This window comes from Sebastes fasciatus, chromosome 1 (assembly GCF_043250625.1).
Source record: "Sebastes fasciatus isolate fSebFas1 chromosome 1, fSebFas1.pri, whole genome shotgun sequence".
In the NCBI taxonomy this organism is placed as follows: domain Eukaryota; kingdom Metazoa; phylum Chordata; class Actinopteri; order Perciformes; family Sebastidae; genus Sebastes; species Sebastes fasciatus.
This window is the reverse complement of record NC_133795.1, coordinates 26311450-26324337: the sequence shown is the minus strand read 5'-3', so window position 1 is coordinate 26324337 and position 12888 is coordinate 26311450. Positions and strand designations below refer to the sequence as shown.

General features: G+C 41.5%; 1 protein-coding gene across 5 annotated transcripts in view; it reads left to right on the top strand.

Annotated features, from left to right (window-relative positions):
- The window catches only part of pacsin1b (protein kinase C and casein kinase substrate in neurons 1b), a 35510-nt gene that overhangs the window by 7825 nt on the left and 14797 nt on the right, over window positions 1-12888 (top strand). Inside the window, exon 1 of one of the 5 annotated variants that reach the window (XM_074640120.1) lies at window positions 1531-1680. The exons of 1 other annotated variant lie outside the window; for it this stretch is intronic. The gene's annotated coding sequence lies outside the window, so the exon portion shown is untranslated. Of the gene's footprint in view, window positions 1-1530; window positions 1681-5470; window positions 5693-9607; window positions 9869-12888 lie in introns of those variants that run through there. 3 more of the 5 variants (XM_074640146.1, XM_074640126.1, XM_074640136.1) reach the window with 3 other exon arrangements.

The window sequence follows — 12888 nt, the reverse complement described above, 5'->3', positions numbered from 1 at the left end:
AAGAATTCATATATCCTGATTACGGCAATGTCACACAAATGTCAAATAGGATAAATGATGAAGTGATGACATGTTGGACAGACATAGATGTAAACTGCAACTGCAATTGGCGGTGGCATACAACTGCCAGGCGGTAATTATAGTTTAATCTTTGTTTATAAAGGGACGTTTTGCCTTGCTCAAGGGCACCACAGCAGTCCAGTATGTTCAGACTCTGCATATTTAACGGAATAGTTCGACATTTTATGTCATCATATGCTCTATTCTTACAGAAAGTGAGATGAGAAAGTAGATACCACTCTCCTATCTCTCCGTTAAATAAGGAGCTTGAGCCAGGAGATGGTGTGCTTAGCTAAGCTTAGCTTAGCATAAAAGCTGAAAGCAGGGTGAAACAGCTAGCCTGGTTCTGACCAAAGGTCAAACAAATCAGCCTGCCAGCACCTCTAAAGCTCACTCATAAAATGTTATATCTAGTTATTATCACAATAATAGAGATAATGTTCTAAAACTGTTATTTTAGTCAGACTCTAGTTAGTTGTGTTGATTTCCAGAGAACAAACAGCAAATATTCACAAATTGAATAACTGAAATGTCGTCAAATCACAGTAGGAGAACAGCCTCCATTATAAGACTGTGTTTTCTATATAAGATCAGACCTGCAGCCCTTTCAGTTCTTCTTTTGCCTGAGTGGCGGTCGTATATTACTTCCTACAATAATGGGATAGAACACCGGGGTCAAATGGAGTGAGCCCCGCGGGGAGAAACATGATTAGACGATCCACAGATGGCACATAATGGGGAGACGAGCGTCTGTCTGTGTGGATAGACAACTGGCTTTATTTGAGTCTCTCATGACTTAAAGGATTTCAAGCGACAACCCTGCAAGTTGTTATCCACTGCTCTGTGTCTGGCTGATGTTGTACCTACCTGTCTATTATCAGAGGACGACTCATACACACCTGCTTGCTCTGATTTGTTTTATTCACAGCGTCACAATACATAACAAAAGAGCTTTGTGGATTTGAACTGTGTTGATGCATTCATTGTGCTCTCAAACTGTGTCCTCCAGGATAATTTTCTGTTCATTTTGACAGTATTCTTTTATTCCTTTGTACACGTTTACGCCTCAGAATATTCATCCCGCATTCGCTGTACATCAGCAAATCTGTATTGATTGAGTGGCTGCAGCGCGGCTGACCTGATACCCCGATGTTGACTCATCCCTGTCTGTCCTCCACAGAACAGGCTTTTATCTAACCGCCCGTGTGACCGTCTCCTCTCTCTCCTCCTCTGTCTGCCTTCTTTATCTTTGCGATGAGTAACTTTCTGTCCCTTTCGTCCTTCTCTCTTCATCAGTCTGTCTCTGAGTGTCCTTTGCTTGACAACATGGCACCTGTCTAAGGAATGTGTGTGACAAGGGAGAGCCCTGGAGTCTCCACCCTCCCTCACAGCTGGCTAATTATTGATGGTTTAATGTGTCTTCTCAGGGATATGTCAAAGTTCAGTGTGTGTGTGTGTGTGTGTGTGTGTGTGTGTGTAAAAGGCGTGCTAGACCGCAGGATGTGTCATGGTTGCAGTTCAGCAGTGACGTTCTTTGTTCTAAGTTTCTCCCGAAGACTGTCAGAAGTGACTTGGAGTGACGCTGTCGAGGACAGAGCTGCCGCAGAGAGGAGAGACCAGGTTCAGTAAACTGCTCTGATCTGTAATGACGCATCTCAATGTCTACTTTTAGATCTTATAAAAGTATACTTTTAGTTGTAGCTGAATTTGTAGTTGTGAGCTTTTTCCAGTAGTTTTTGCTGTCATATAACATGATAAATCCTGACTCGAATGAATGAGGGTTTTTGTGGGTGCTATCTTAAACAGGTCATCTTATATTAAGGACATGCTGACGTTGTTCCTTGCCTTATCTAATTGAAGGTAGGGACTTTAAAAGGGCGATAAAGCATTGCGCTCTTATAAGTCAGACACAAAAAGGATCAAAATCTATGCAGAAGATATTGTTTTTTTCCCGTTCCATGCATTCTTCTTCCTCGTCAAAATCCGCCGCCTGCATTACCCATAATGCAACTTGACCGCTGACAGTTCGGTCAGAGGTATGAGTGTGTTCTGCTAGTAGCTAAAAATAGGACCCTTGTGCAGGTATTTAAGTCTGCTTGTGTCCAGAACGTCTGTATTATTGATGATACATGAATATTGTAGAGAAACAGGAATGAGTTTCAGTTATTCTGCTGTCTGGCTGCAACAAATCGTTGTTGGCTGCCCGAAATGGTTCTACAAGCACTTTACACGCATTTTCTTCTTGCATTTTTTATTTGTTTTGATGATGCATCAACACCTTTTTTTGTGCATGTGTTTGATCTTCTGAGCTTACTTTTCTATTCCTACAGCCTCTACTGCTGGATATTTAAAGAGATAGTTCTGGTGTTTTGAAGTGGGGTTGTATGAAGTACTTATCCATAGTCAGTGTATTACCTACAGTAGATGACGGTCAGCAAGTTTGGAGAAGCAAACAGGAATACCCGCACTGGAGCAAAGCAATGTGCTACTGTGGACTGGGCCGGTAATAAAACATAAACTGGGAAAAAAAAGTTCGGAAACTTATGTTTGGTGGATTATTTCACTGTTGTTACAATCGTCATTGTAATTTACATCGTTGGAAAGCCTGTTTATTTACCTTCACAATGATGTCCAACTTGTAAGGATCATGCATTTGTGGGATGAGCAGCACAGCTGATTATCTGGGTAGCGCCAAAGAAAAATTTGCCAAAATGCTCTGCCAATGGTAAACAGTGTATTCTCCTGTTGGTATTGACTCTTGTTTTGAGTTGTTTGATGGATTGGATGATTGAACTCTCTATCAGTAACAAGGAACAAACAAGACATATTGGCTATTTTACACTTTATTCATTTAATACACCATCAGGAGCCTCAGTAGTGGTGGAAGATCCATACGCAGCCACAACGGCCCGGCACCTCCTCCTCATGCTGGTCACCAACCTGGTCACACGTTGCTGTGGGATGGCCTTCCATTCCTCAACCAGGAGTCGTTGCAGATCAGCCAGTGTGGAAAGGGCTGGCAGGGTAAAGCGGTGAAAATATTCTAAATATGGCATACACTTAAACTGATATTGACTTTTTTAGTGGGCCTTTCTTTTAGGTAGCTAAAATACGTTCCGTTTGGTTCCTTGCAGTAACTCTTGTCTGTTTCTCCAAACTGGGGGCGTGCCGACCGTCATCTACTGTAGTTAATACACTGACTATGGATGATCACCTCATACAACCCCACTTCAAAACACTCAAACCATCCCTTTAAGCAACACAACAAGAGCAGCGGCGGGTTAAATGCCTTTTATCGAGGCTTCCTCAATAAAAATAACAGCTGTTGAGGGAGGCGAGAGCCGTACAGATTCTCTTTGTTCATTCACATTTGATTTACCTGCAACACCCATGTTTGCAGCAGAGACGTCAGCTGAGAAGAAGCCGGGATGTTTTGCAGGGAGTTGTTTGTTGGAGTTGTTTATCAGGGACTGTCAGTGGTGATATTAAACTAGAGAAGAGTGGGGTTTTTTTGCTCAATAACATTGCATTTCAGATGAAGTCACACATTGATCTGGGCTTTAGTTTGCAGATGTGTTTTGTGCTGTTGGGATTAGCTGTGACATTTAGTTTTTTGACACTCCAAACTGTCCTCAAGGTGCAAAACACATTAAACACAAAGTTCTTGTTCAGGCTTGTTGTATCGATCTCTGTGTTCTATAATGTAATTGTCTTAACAGTGACTTGAGATTACATCAAACCTTAAAGAGTTTCTTCACATGAGTCATGCTGGTCATCTCCTTTATCTGTTTACAGCAGTGTGAATTATTGATGAATGGGGTTCTATTTATAGGTCTTGAATGTGATGAGGAAGGCAGCAACGCAGTTTGCCCCGAGGGGGAAAAAAAGTGCTGTATTTGAATAATGTGGCCAACATCCCATCGTACAGGAGGTGTTTGTGCTCAGAGGGCAGAAGGGCGGCTCCAGTGAGAGATACAGTGGATGTGTGTGTGTCTGTTTATAGGTATGTGTGAGAGTATAATGAAGCTTTATAGATAATGGAAATCATTAATGGATCTTTGTTCAATCAACTTTTCAAACAGCTACAAAAAGATACAGTGTGACTGTCAAGGCGCATAATTAGAGGTAATTTATTTGTTGCTTATCCTTGAAGTGTCAATCTCATTTTTATCAACTGTTTTGGAAAATATCAGCAGCCTTTGTTATGTTTTTTTGTTCTTGTCGTCTTTTATCTCACATTCAGAATGATGGAGGAACTGAAGCGGAGTGCACTGTTGTTTCACTTGTTGTTATTTTGAGGTTGTTTTTAATTCAAACTTAGTCTTAGTATACTGTATGTCTGCCTGTCTGTGTATCCTCAAACAGTTCGTATTCCTCATCTTTTGTGCTTTTTCCTACGAATGTCCAGCAACACGTGTCAGTTTCAGCTCGTTACATGCATACAGTCTTTTCAAAATAAACGTCCGTCTTCACAGGAAACAACTTGGTTAGGTTTAGGCAACAAAACTACTTTGTTAAAAGTGGGTTAAAAGGACTCCAGAAGTGGCGTAATTTAAGCACAGAAGTTACGTGACAAATATATCAATGTTGACTTCTGGTTTCACACGGCATATGAACACCGATCTCCTGGTGTTTTTTAACCCACCCATCCACCCCGACCTCCTCCCTACACGGCGCTTTTCGCACTCAATACTTCCTGGTTCACGATTACGTGGATTATATGAATTGATTTCATGGGATATATATGAATTACAGTGCATTACTTTTCGTAGGCAGCTACGGACGGTGTTTAAGAACAGCCTGTATTGTGTATTTGTTGGTCCGAGGCCTGTACTACGAAGCGAGTTCAACATACCCAGGGTATCTTCTCATTATCTGGCTTCGCTAACCCTAACAAACGAGATCACACTTAGCAGTCCTACGCGCGTTCACATGAACAGGGAGGTGTTTGCAGCATCTGACCAATCACAGACATGGACAAGTCCACAGATTTGCAGACAGGCAGAGCGGCACATGTTACAAAGAGTAAACTATATCAGACAAATACGAAGAAATTAAACACATAATCCAGGCTAAAAGTAACACAGTTGAAGCTGCTAAATGCAGGAAGGACAGCTGTCAAAAGAAAAAACTCCTGATGTGTGAATGCGTAAATCAACAGAGTCATTAATTTAACGGAACACTCAAAAGTAAGATATACTCGTCTAGATATAAATAGCTTTTAAATGTATAACGGATGACTGGATTACACCTAATCATGCCCAGCAATAACACTGTGGCGTGTCTGACTATTTGAAACTTCTTTCAGCTGCGTCCCCCAACTCAGGCGGTGTGGAACGGACTCAAAAGGGAAGTTAAAAAATAAGTATGAAAATATTATTCAAAGCGGTAAGCACCCACAGCATACAGCCAGCTGTCCTTCCTGCATTTGTCAGTTTAATCTGTGTTGTTTTTAGCCTGGATTATGACTTGAACTTCTTCATATGTTTGTAATATTACCATACGATTCGCGCACTGAGTTTTGATTGGTCACTAGGCGGTTCTTTTATACGAGTTGATCTCTTATCTGGAACATAACCTGCTCCGGAGCAGGTAAGCTGTTCAGCATAAGTCACCCTGGTGATCTACCACGGTAAGAATTGATCCACCTTCGTAGGACGGAAAACCCATGGTTAACCCTGAAGTTACCTCGCTAACGCCAAATCCTGCTTCGTAGTACAGGCCTCAGGTGTCATACAGAGAGAGAAATGGTTTCTGTTATCTCCTGTGATAGCAGACATTTTTGGTGGTTGAGTTCACTCCAGAGTTTTAAATGTGAAGACACATATAATCAGTTTGGCTTGCTCCCGAAAACTTAGTGACCTAGTTGAAAATCTTTAAACATGCTTGTTTTTTATTTTGCAGTTACTTCTCTTGCTGAGAAATTCAACATGAAGAACTGACTTTGAACCAGTTTCTGTTGTATTTCCACTGAGAGCTTGAAGAGACAAAATAGTACATGAAGCAAAAAAAGTTAAGATTGTGAGCAAAAGCTTGTTTTTCTGCAAGACTCCATTAAAAGTTAAGCTTAAAAAAACTGTGGAGTTTCTCACATGAAAGAGGGTGTGCAGCTTTATTAGCGTATATTGTGTTGATTTCTGCTGTGGCATATTTCTAGTTTTAACAGGTTGTTAGAACGGTAAGTAGGCAGGGACTGTCAAAGGAGGACTTAATAGATTAGAGCGTAACAAACACGGCTGTGAAGTTTATAATATTCTGTGTAAAGTTGACATGGTAAATAATCTTGAGCCGTCACAAAATATGGATTCTTTGAAATAAATACATTCCAGCAACATGGGACATGGCATATGATTTCATGGGAAGGAAGGAGGCGTTGAATATCTAAACAGCACCACTGTCTTTGCTTCTGGATTCATCCAGTACATTTATTAGCCATGCTAGCAGCGAGGCTCTAGGGATGACAATGTCAGTCTGTCGTTTTGTTCGTTTTTTCCACCACTTTGGTCCAGATTGAAATATCTCTACAACTAGTGATATGGATTGTCATGAAATTTTGTACAGACATTCATGGTACCCAGAGGATGAATCATACTGACGTTGGTGATCTGACTTTACCGCTAGTGTCCCCATGACGTTGACATTTTTTGGGTTTTCAGTGAAATTTCTCAACACTTATTGAATGGATTACCACGGAATTTGGTACAGACATTCATGCCCCCCTCGGGATAAAGCATATACTGTATTTATAGATCTCCAGGGTCTCCACTTCCTCCCATTGTACAGAAGTGAAGCCAAAATATCCCAGATAGAGCTGCAGTATCAAGGTCCCGCTGTTTGTTTCCCGCAGCCATGGACGGCCGCAGCTTGTTAGTGAGAGAGAATCAAAGCTGTCAATCATGATGTCTCACCCCCTTTTTATAGCATCAAATAACCAATTAAAACCAAACTTATCAGACAAATGAACTCTTGAACATACATCAGCATGATAAGAACTACCTAAAATGACAAAAAGCATCTTTGAGAAAAATATATTTGACGTGTACTTTGACTTTTTAGTTTGGCCCATGACCCATACGCTAACATGGAGGGGGGCGGGCTTTATGTCCATACTGCAGCCAGCCACCAGGGGGCGATCGAGATGTTTTGGCTTCACTGTTGGGGAGCTGTCATGACGTCCGGCTTTATATACAGTCTATGGGATGAAGTGTAATAACCTGGTGCCAGCTGCAGTGTACAGACAAGATGGTGAGCATAGTAAACATTACACCAGCATGTTCGCATTGTCACTATGAGCATGTTAGCACACTGATGTTAGCATTTAGCTCAAAGCACTGCTATGCGTAAGTACCGCCTCCCAGAGGTGCCAGCATGCTGTAGACTTTTATTCTCATTAATGAATCCCTATACTCTGTGTTATAGTCTTCTTTATATCCGTCTATCGAAACCATGTTCGTCATCATCCTCACCTCCCCAGGCGCCACTTTGGCCTGTCTGTCCTCCAGCTCACCTGTCCTGTTCACAACTCAAAGTCGTCCGCTCTGCTCTCTGTGGTCCGCTGTCTCATCGTGACAGTCGGGCCATCAGACAAGTGACATCATGTCAGTCTGGTTGGCAGGGTGATGGAGCTGCAGCCGAGACTGTGACGGAGGTCTCCCTCTCTTGTTCCACTGGTTTCTGTACGAACAGGATGTCTTGGATAATGACTTTAAATCAATGCTGCCAGGGACAGGGCTGGTCAAATGATGTCCTCATGGTGACAGATGTGACGTGTTGTATCAGTCAAAGAGGACCAACTACTTTCTTTAAACTTAATTGTAACATTTGTGATCAACATATTTATACATTTATTGCAGTTTACCCCGACATACAGACTTACTCTGTAATATAGCTTAACTTTTGCTCTGAACTTTATGACACTTGTTTAATTATTAATCATTTTATGGCTGCCATGTCAACAGCACAGGCCTGCTCTCTGGCCTTCATGCTCATTCGGAACAGCTTACATAGATATTATCTACCTCAGGATCACCTCCACCCTTCATATACTGTCGTAATCTCCCGTTAGTTAGCTCTCAGCCTGCCTGTGTTTTACTGGAGCCTACTGAAAGTGTATATCCCTCTCAGAATATGTCCACACTAAGTCAAACTGAGTGAAAATGAATGTTTTCGCAGAGTTGGTTTCCAGAGTGTATAAATCTAAAAATTCAAGCTGTCCTTTAGATATAACTTTTGTGAAACAACGAGGTAAGCCTGGGAGCTGTGTGGCAGTAGACAACATTACGTCACCTTTTACACTCTCATTTTAAGTGCCAACATACTGTAACAGATCACACAGACGTCTCTCTACAGCAGCAGTATCATGACCCGTGAAGAACAGGGCTGTGTATTGGCAAGAATCTGGCGATATGATACGTATCATGATACAGGGGTTACGATTCAATATATTGCGATATATACTGTAAGCAAGGCGATATATTGCGATATTTTACAATTTAATTTTAGGAAAACTGTCATAGTATAAAGAACACATCATCGTATTCACAAAATCTGAGTAAAATCTGCATTTGCATTGAACACAGTCCCTGTAACATCATAGCACTACTTTTTGTGCAATCTGAAGCACTGTCTCTCACGGATCTTTTTATGTAAATTATTACTGGTAATTCAAAATCAGTTATATACAGTGTTTCTGAGTTTTGATACAGTATCACAAAACATAATATCGTGATACTCAAGTGTATTTTCTTTCACAACTAGCGATGAAATCATTATTTTAGGTTCATTCAGTTGTCAGACAACAGAAACAGAAAAATATCTAAATGATAACTAAATCATAAGTTTGGCTGTATTTAAACGCAGTATAGGTCATCACAGAGAGAAGGACGGACTCATAACAGAAGTTTAACCAGCTGAAACTCAACAGGCGGCATCAGTAACACTCTTAACCGGATGTACCAGAGCCAAAATAATGAATAAAACCAATAATTCCTTCAGCATTTTATTTGTAGACAATAATGAAAAAGCTGGTGTGAATGCATGTTGATTACAAATGTAAAAGGCATTTTCAAAATTACCCAGCTTTAGTTTGATCACACAGTATCAGAGTCTTCTCATTCTTGTTGAAGCTATTTTAAGTAGGAGGGAAAATAGTTTGTTTCCTAGCTTTCAAAAATGATCCACGACTAATAACTAACAGTAATAATACCGAGTGTGAGCTGCTTTTATAGAGGCATTCAAATGTCACCAGTTCTACCAAAAGGCTGATCATTAAACACCTCACACACATCCACACTACAGCATCCACAGTACTCACAAACAGCAGCAGCCCACCTACTCCATCCCCCCCTTCTCTCTCTCTCTCCCTCCTCTCTGCTCTGTCTGAACCATTCAAGCAAAACACCATAGGATTATCCTTCACTCATTGAGAAACACACACACATACACACACTGCACAGTGCACCCTGGCAGGAAGATCTCAGATCACAGATTAGTGCTCCTCTTCTCCTGCTCTGCACGCTGATGCTCCATCGCCCAGCCAGCCAGTCAGTCAGTCAGTCAGTCAGTCAGAGCAGGGCAAAGATAAGCGAACAGGAGGGGGAGAAGAGGAGGCGAGGAGGAGGAGGAGAGGGGCTGACTGCTGGAGGAGCCCACGTGTCTCTTTTCTCCTAGCTGTAGCCTTAGCCGCTGTTAATGGAGGACTGGGGGTAAGCTTTTGTTGCTGTGGCGGGGGGCTGTGTTCTGGTCTTTGTTTTGGGGTTTGGCTCTCTTGACGTGTTGATGCTACCGGCTCGCCGTGCCGCCAGTTCTGGTGCGTTTTGGTGCCTTGGTGCACTTGCTTTAGAGGGATGGGGATTCCCAGAGATGCTCTTTTAGTCTGCTTGTTGGTGAGGATGTGGATTTTTTTGACTGAGACTGCAGGATGTACTGATGAAAGAGGAGAAGAAGAGTGAAGAATGAATCAGTGTGATGGTGACTAAACCTTGGAGTGTGTTTGTGTGTATGTGTGGGTAGGTATTGTTTGTCTGGCTACAATAAATCCATCACTATATAGTGTTCTCTGAATTAGAAATACAGTCAGATTGATGTTTTTCTGTCTTAGTTTCATCTCTACTTGTTGGACTTAGATTAAAAATAAGTGGAAGGAGCTAGACAGTGGCTGTTTTCCTACTCTACGATCTGCCTTTCTGCGAGCCAAGCAAAGGGCTCCTCTGAACAAAAGCCCCCTCTCGGCATGTAGCTAATGGATTAACCAAGCATGATAAACACCCACCCATGCCATGCTCCACGCTGCATCCGGCTCAGGCGTTTGTTTTGCCTGAAGCCGTTGGGTTCGACCGCTGAGGAAATTCCTCTCAATTAATTGGATTTTGGATTTTTCCTTCACTTCCCATCTCTCATTTCATCTCCGTCCTTCATTGTCAAAAGTGTTGCTCCATCCACTGGTCCACGGTTGACCCAAATACCCATGCAGCTCCCACCCCTCCCCCTGACCTCACTATCAAAACACATCACTGCCTTTACTCTCTCTATTGTTTCATATAGGTCTCCTCTGCATCAAATCCTTCTTCATCAGCAGCTTTGGCTTTGTCAGATGTTTTTGTTATTATGAGACAATCATCTAACCGTTGATTTCTAATCATCTGGTGGTCTCAGTTAGAGTAGAGACATGAATATACAGTGCATAGACAGTGCTGACCTGCAGCAGTCTCTTGATGTTTCATAAACATTTGTGCAACATAAAATTGTGTTTTTTTGTTGACTCTGAGCAGAAATCGACAGTTATTGCAACCAAATTTTGTGTTTTTTATAGTTCGACATTCTCATGTCTCTATATGAGACAAGAAAGTAAATAAGCATATTTACCAAAATGTCAAACTATTCCTTTAACATGCAAATTAATCAGAGGTTAGATGACTCATTCTCAGCATACTGGTTGTTATCTTATCAAATTCTTTCATGGTATCATCTATTCTGTATTCCAGCAGAGGCTCAGTCTGTAGCTGCAGCTGACGTTTCACTGAGATGATAACAGTATCATCAGATATAGGAGTTCATTTGCATTCTCATTTTGCATCTTATCTTGATCTGTGTTTCTGTTTGTTTCTGGTTTCTATGTTTTATTTTTTGTTTGTAGCTCCTGCCTCACCTTACCCATCCATACTTCTTATGTACTGTAATGCATCTTTTCTTTATCTCAGTGTTGTATCACTTCCGTGATTTATGTTTGTGCAAATCTCAAAAGTAAAGAACATGTCTGGGCTTTTGTTTTCATATCATAGTGGGGTAGTAAGGACTGATTAAACAAGTCCGGGGAGCTCATGTGCAGGTGGGAAGTTCTAATGTCCAAGATTTAAATTCCGGTATTTCTCAACCTGGGTCGTATTTGCATAATTGTGTCCATTCTGACTAAAGGTCATGCTATCTTTCATCACTTCCTGTTGTAGAGATCAGGGAAACCAGTAGTCCAGCAAAGCAACATATTGTTTGGGCAAGTCGTCTGGTTTCTCCCAAAGAAGATCCCTGTTCAGACAGTATAGCGACAAATACTAATCCAGTGGGCGACTTTATGTTGTTTTCTTCTGGTCAGACTAGTATAGGCAAGTGTTTAAAATGATACCTGTAAAATTTAAGTTTATTTGGGAAGCTCCACATTTTCCCAAATCTCTATAACTGAGCATAACTTCACTGATTCACAATATGCATTAGTTTGGAATTGGGGCTAAAACCCTGGTATGGTCCTTTACTGTAAGCCCATCTCGAATGACGGTACTTAACAAATATGCAGAATCAAACTATTATTGTTGTAAAACAACACAAATTACCCCTTTTTTTACCTAAAATTGAATTACTTATTTTGTATGCCGTCGTGCCGGTGACAACCGTGTTCAGAGGCTTAATTGTTTTGGGTTGTCCGTCCGTCCATACGTCCGGTCCATTCTCCTGAACGCGATATCTCAGGACCCCTGGAGAGAATTTCTGCAAATTTTGCACAAATTTCCGCTTGTACTCAAGGATGAACTTATTGGGCGCCCCGATAGCTCAGTTGGTAGAGCGGGTGCCCATGAGGGCTGTGTCCTAACCGCGGCAGTCCCGGGTTTGAATCCAATCTGTGGCCCTTTCCGCACGTCAGCCCCTCTCTCTCTCTCCCCGTTTCTAGACTATCGACTGTCCTATAAATAAAGGCTTGAAAAACGCCAAAAACATAAAAAAAAAAAGAAAAAAGGATGAACTTATTAGAATTTGGTGGTCAAAGGTCACTGTTACCTTACATCCGACATGGATGTTACCTGCAACTTGACTGCTTATTTGACTGTTTGTCTGTTTATTTTGTTGAATGGACCTAAACAGTTACGGTCGGTCAAAGGGTTAGGGTCAGGGATAGGAGACGACAAAAGATATCATTACAAGAACAGCGGTTCGATTAGGTTTTATGAACTTTAACAAAACTCATTGGCAGCGACTAATCACCTCTTACTTCTTACTCTTAATCTATCATAATGTCATTACGCTGTGTGAACGTGTGGCAGCTTAACAGTGTAGTCCCTTTTTTAATTGCAGTGTGGGCTGTGAATTGAACCTGAACACGTGGAGATGAGCGCGCTACTGATGAGGCTGCAGGAGCACCAGGATATTGTTTTCTCATTTACTTCACTCACTTATTACGCTGACGGTCTGCAGTCAGTTTTACATCATGAGACATGGATCACTTCCTACTTATTCTGTGTTATTTGGTGGTTTTCTTGTAATAATCAGTCCGTGTGCAGATAGATAGATATATGGACAGATTTTGAGACAATGGGCCTCTGGATACAGACTAAAGCTTGTGTC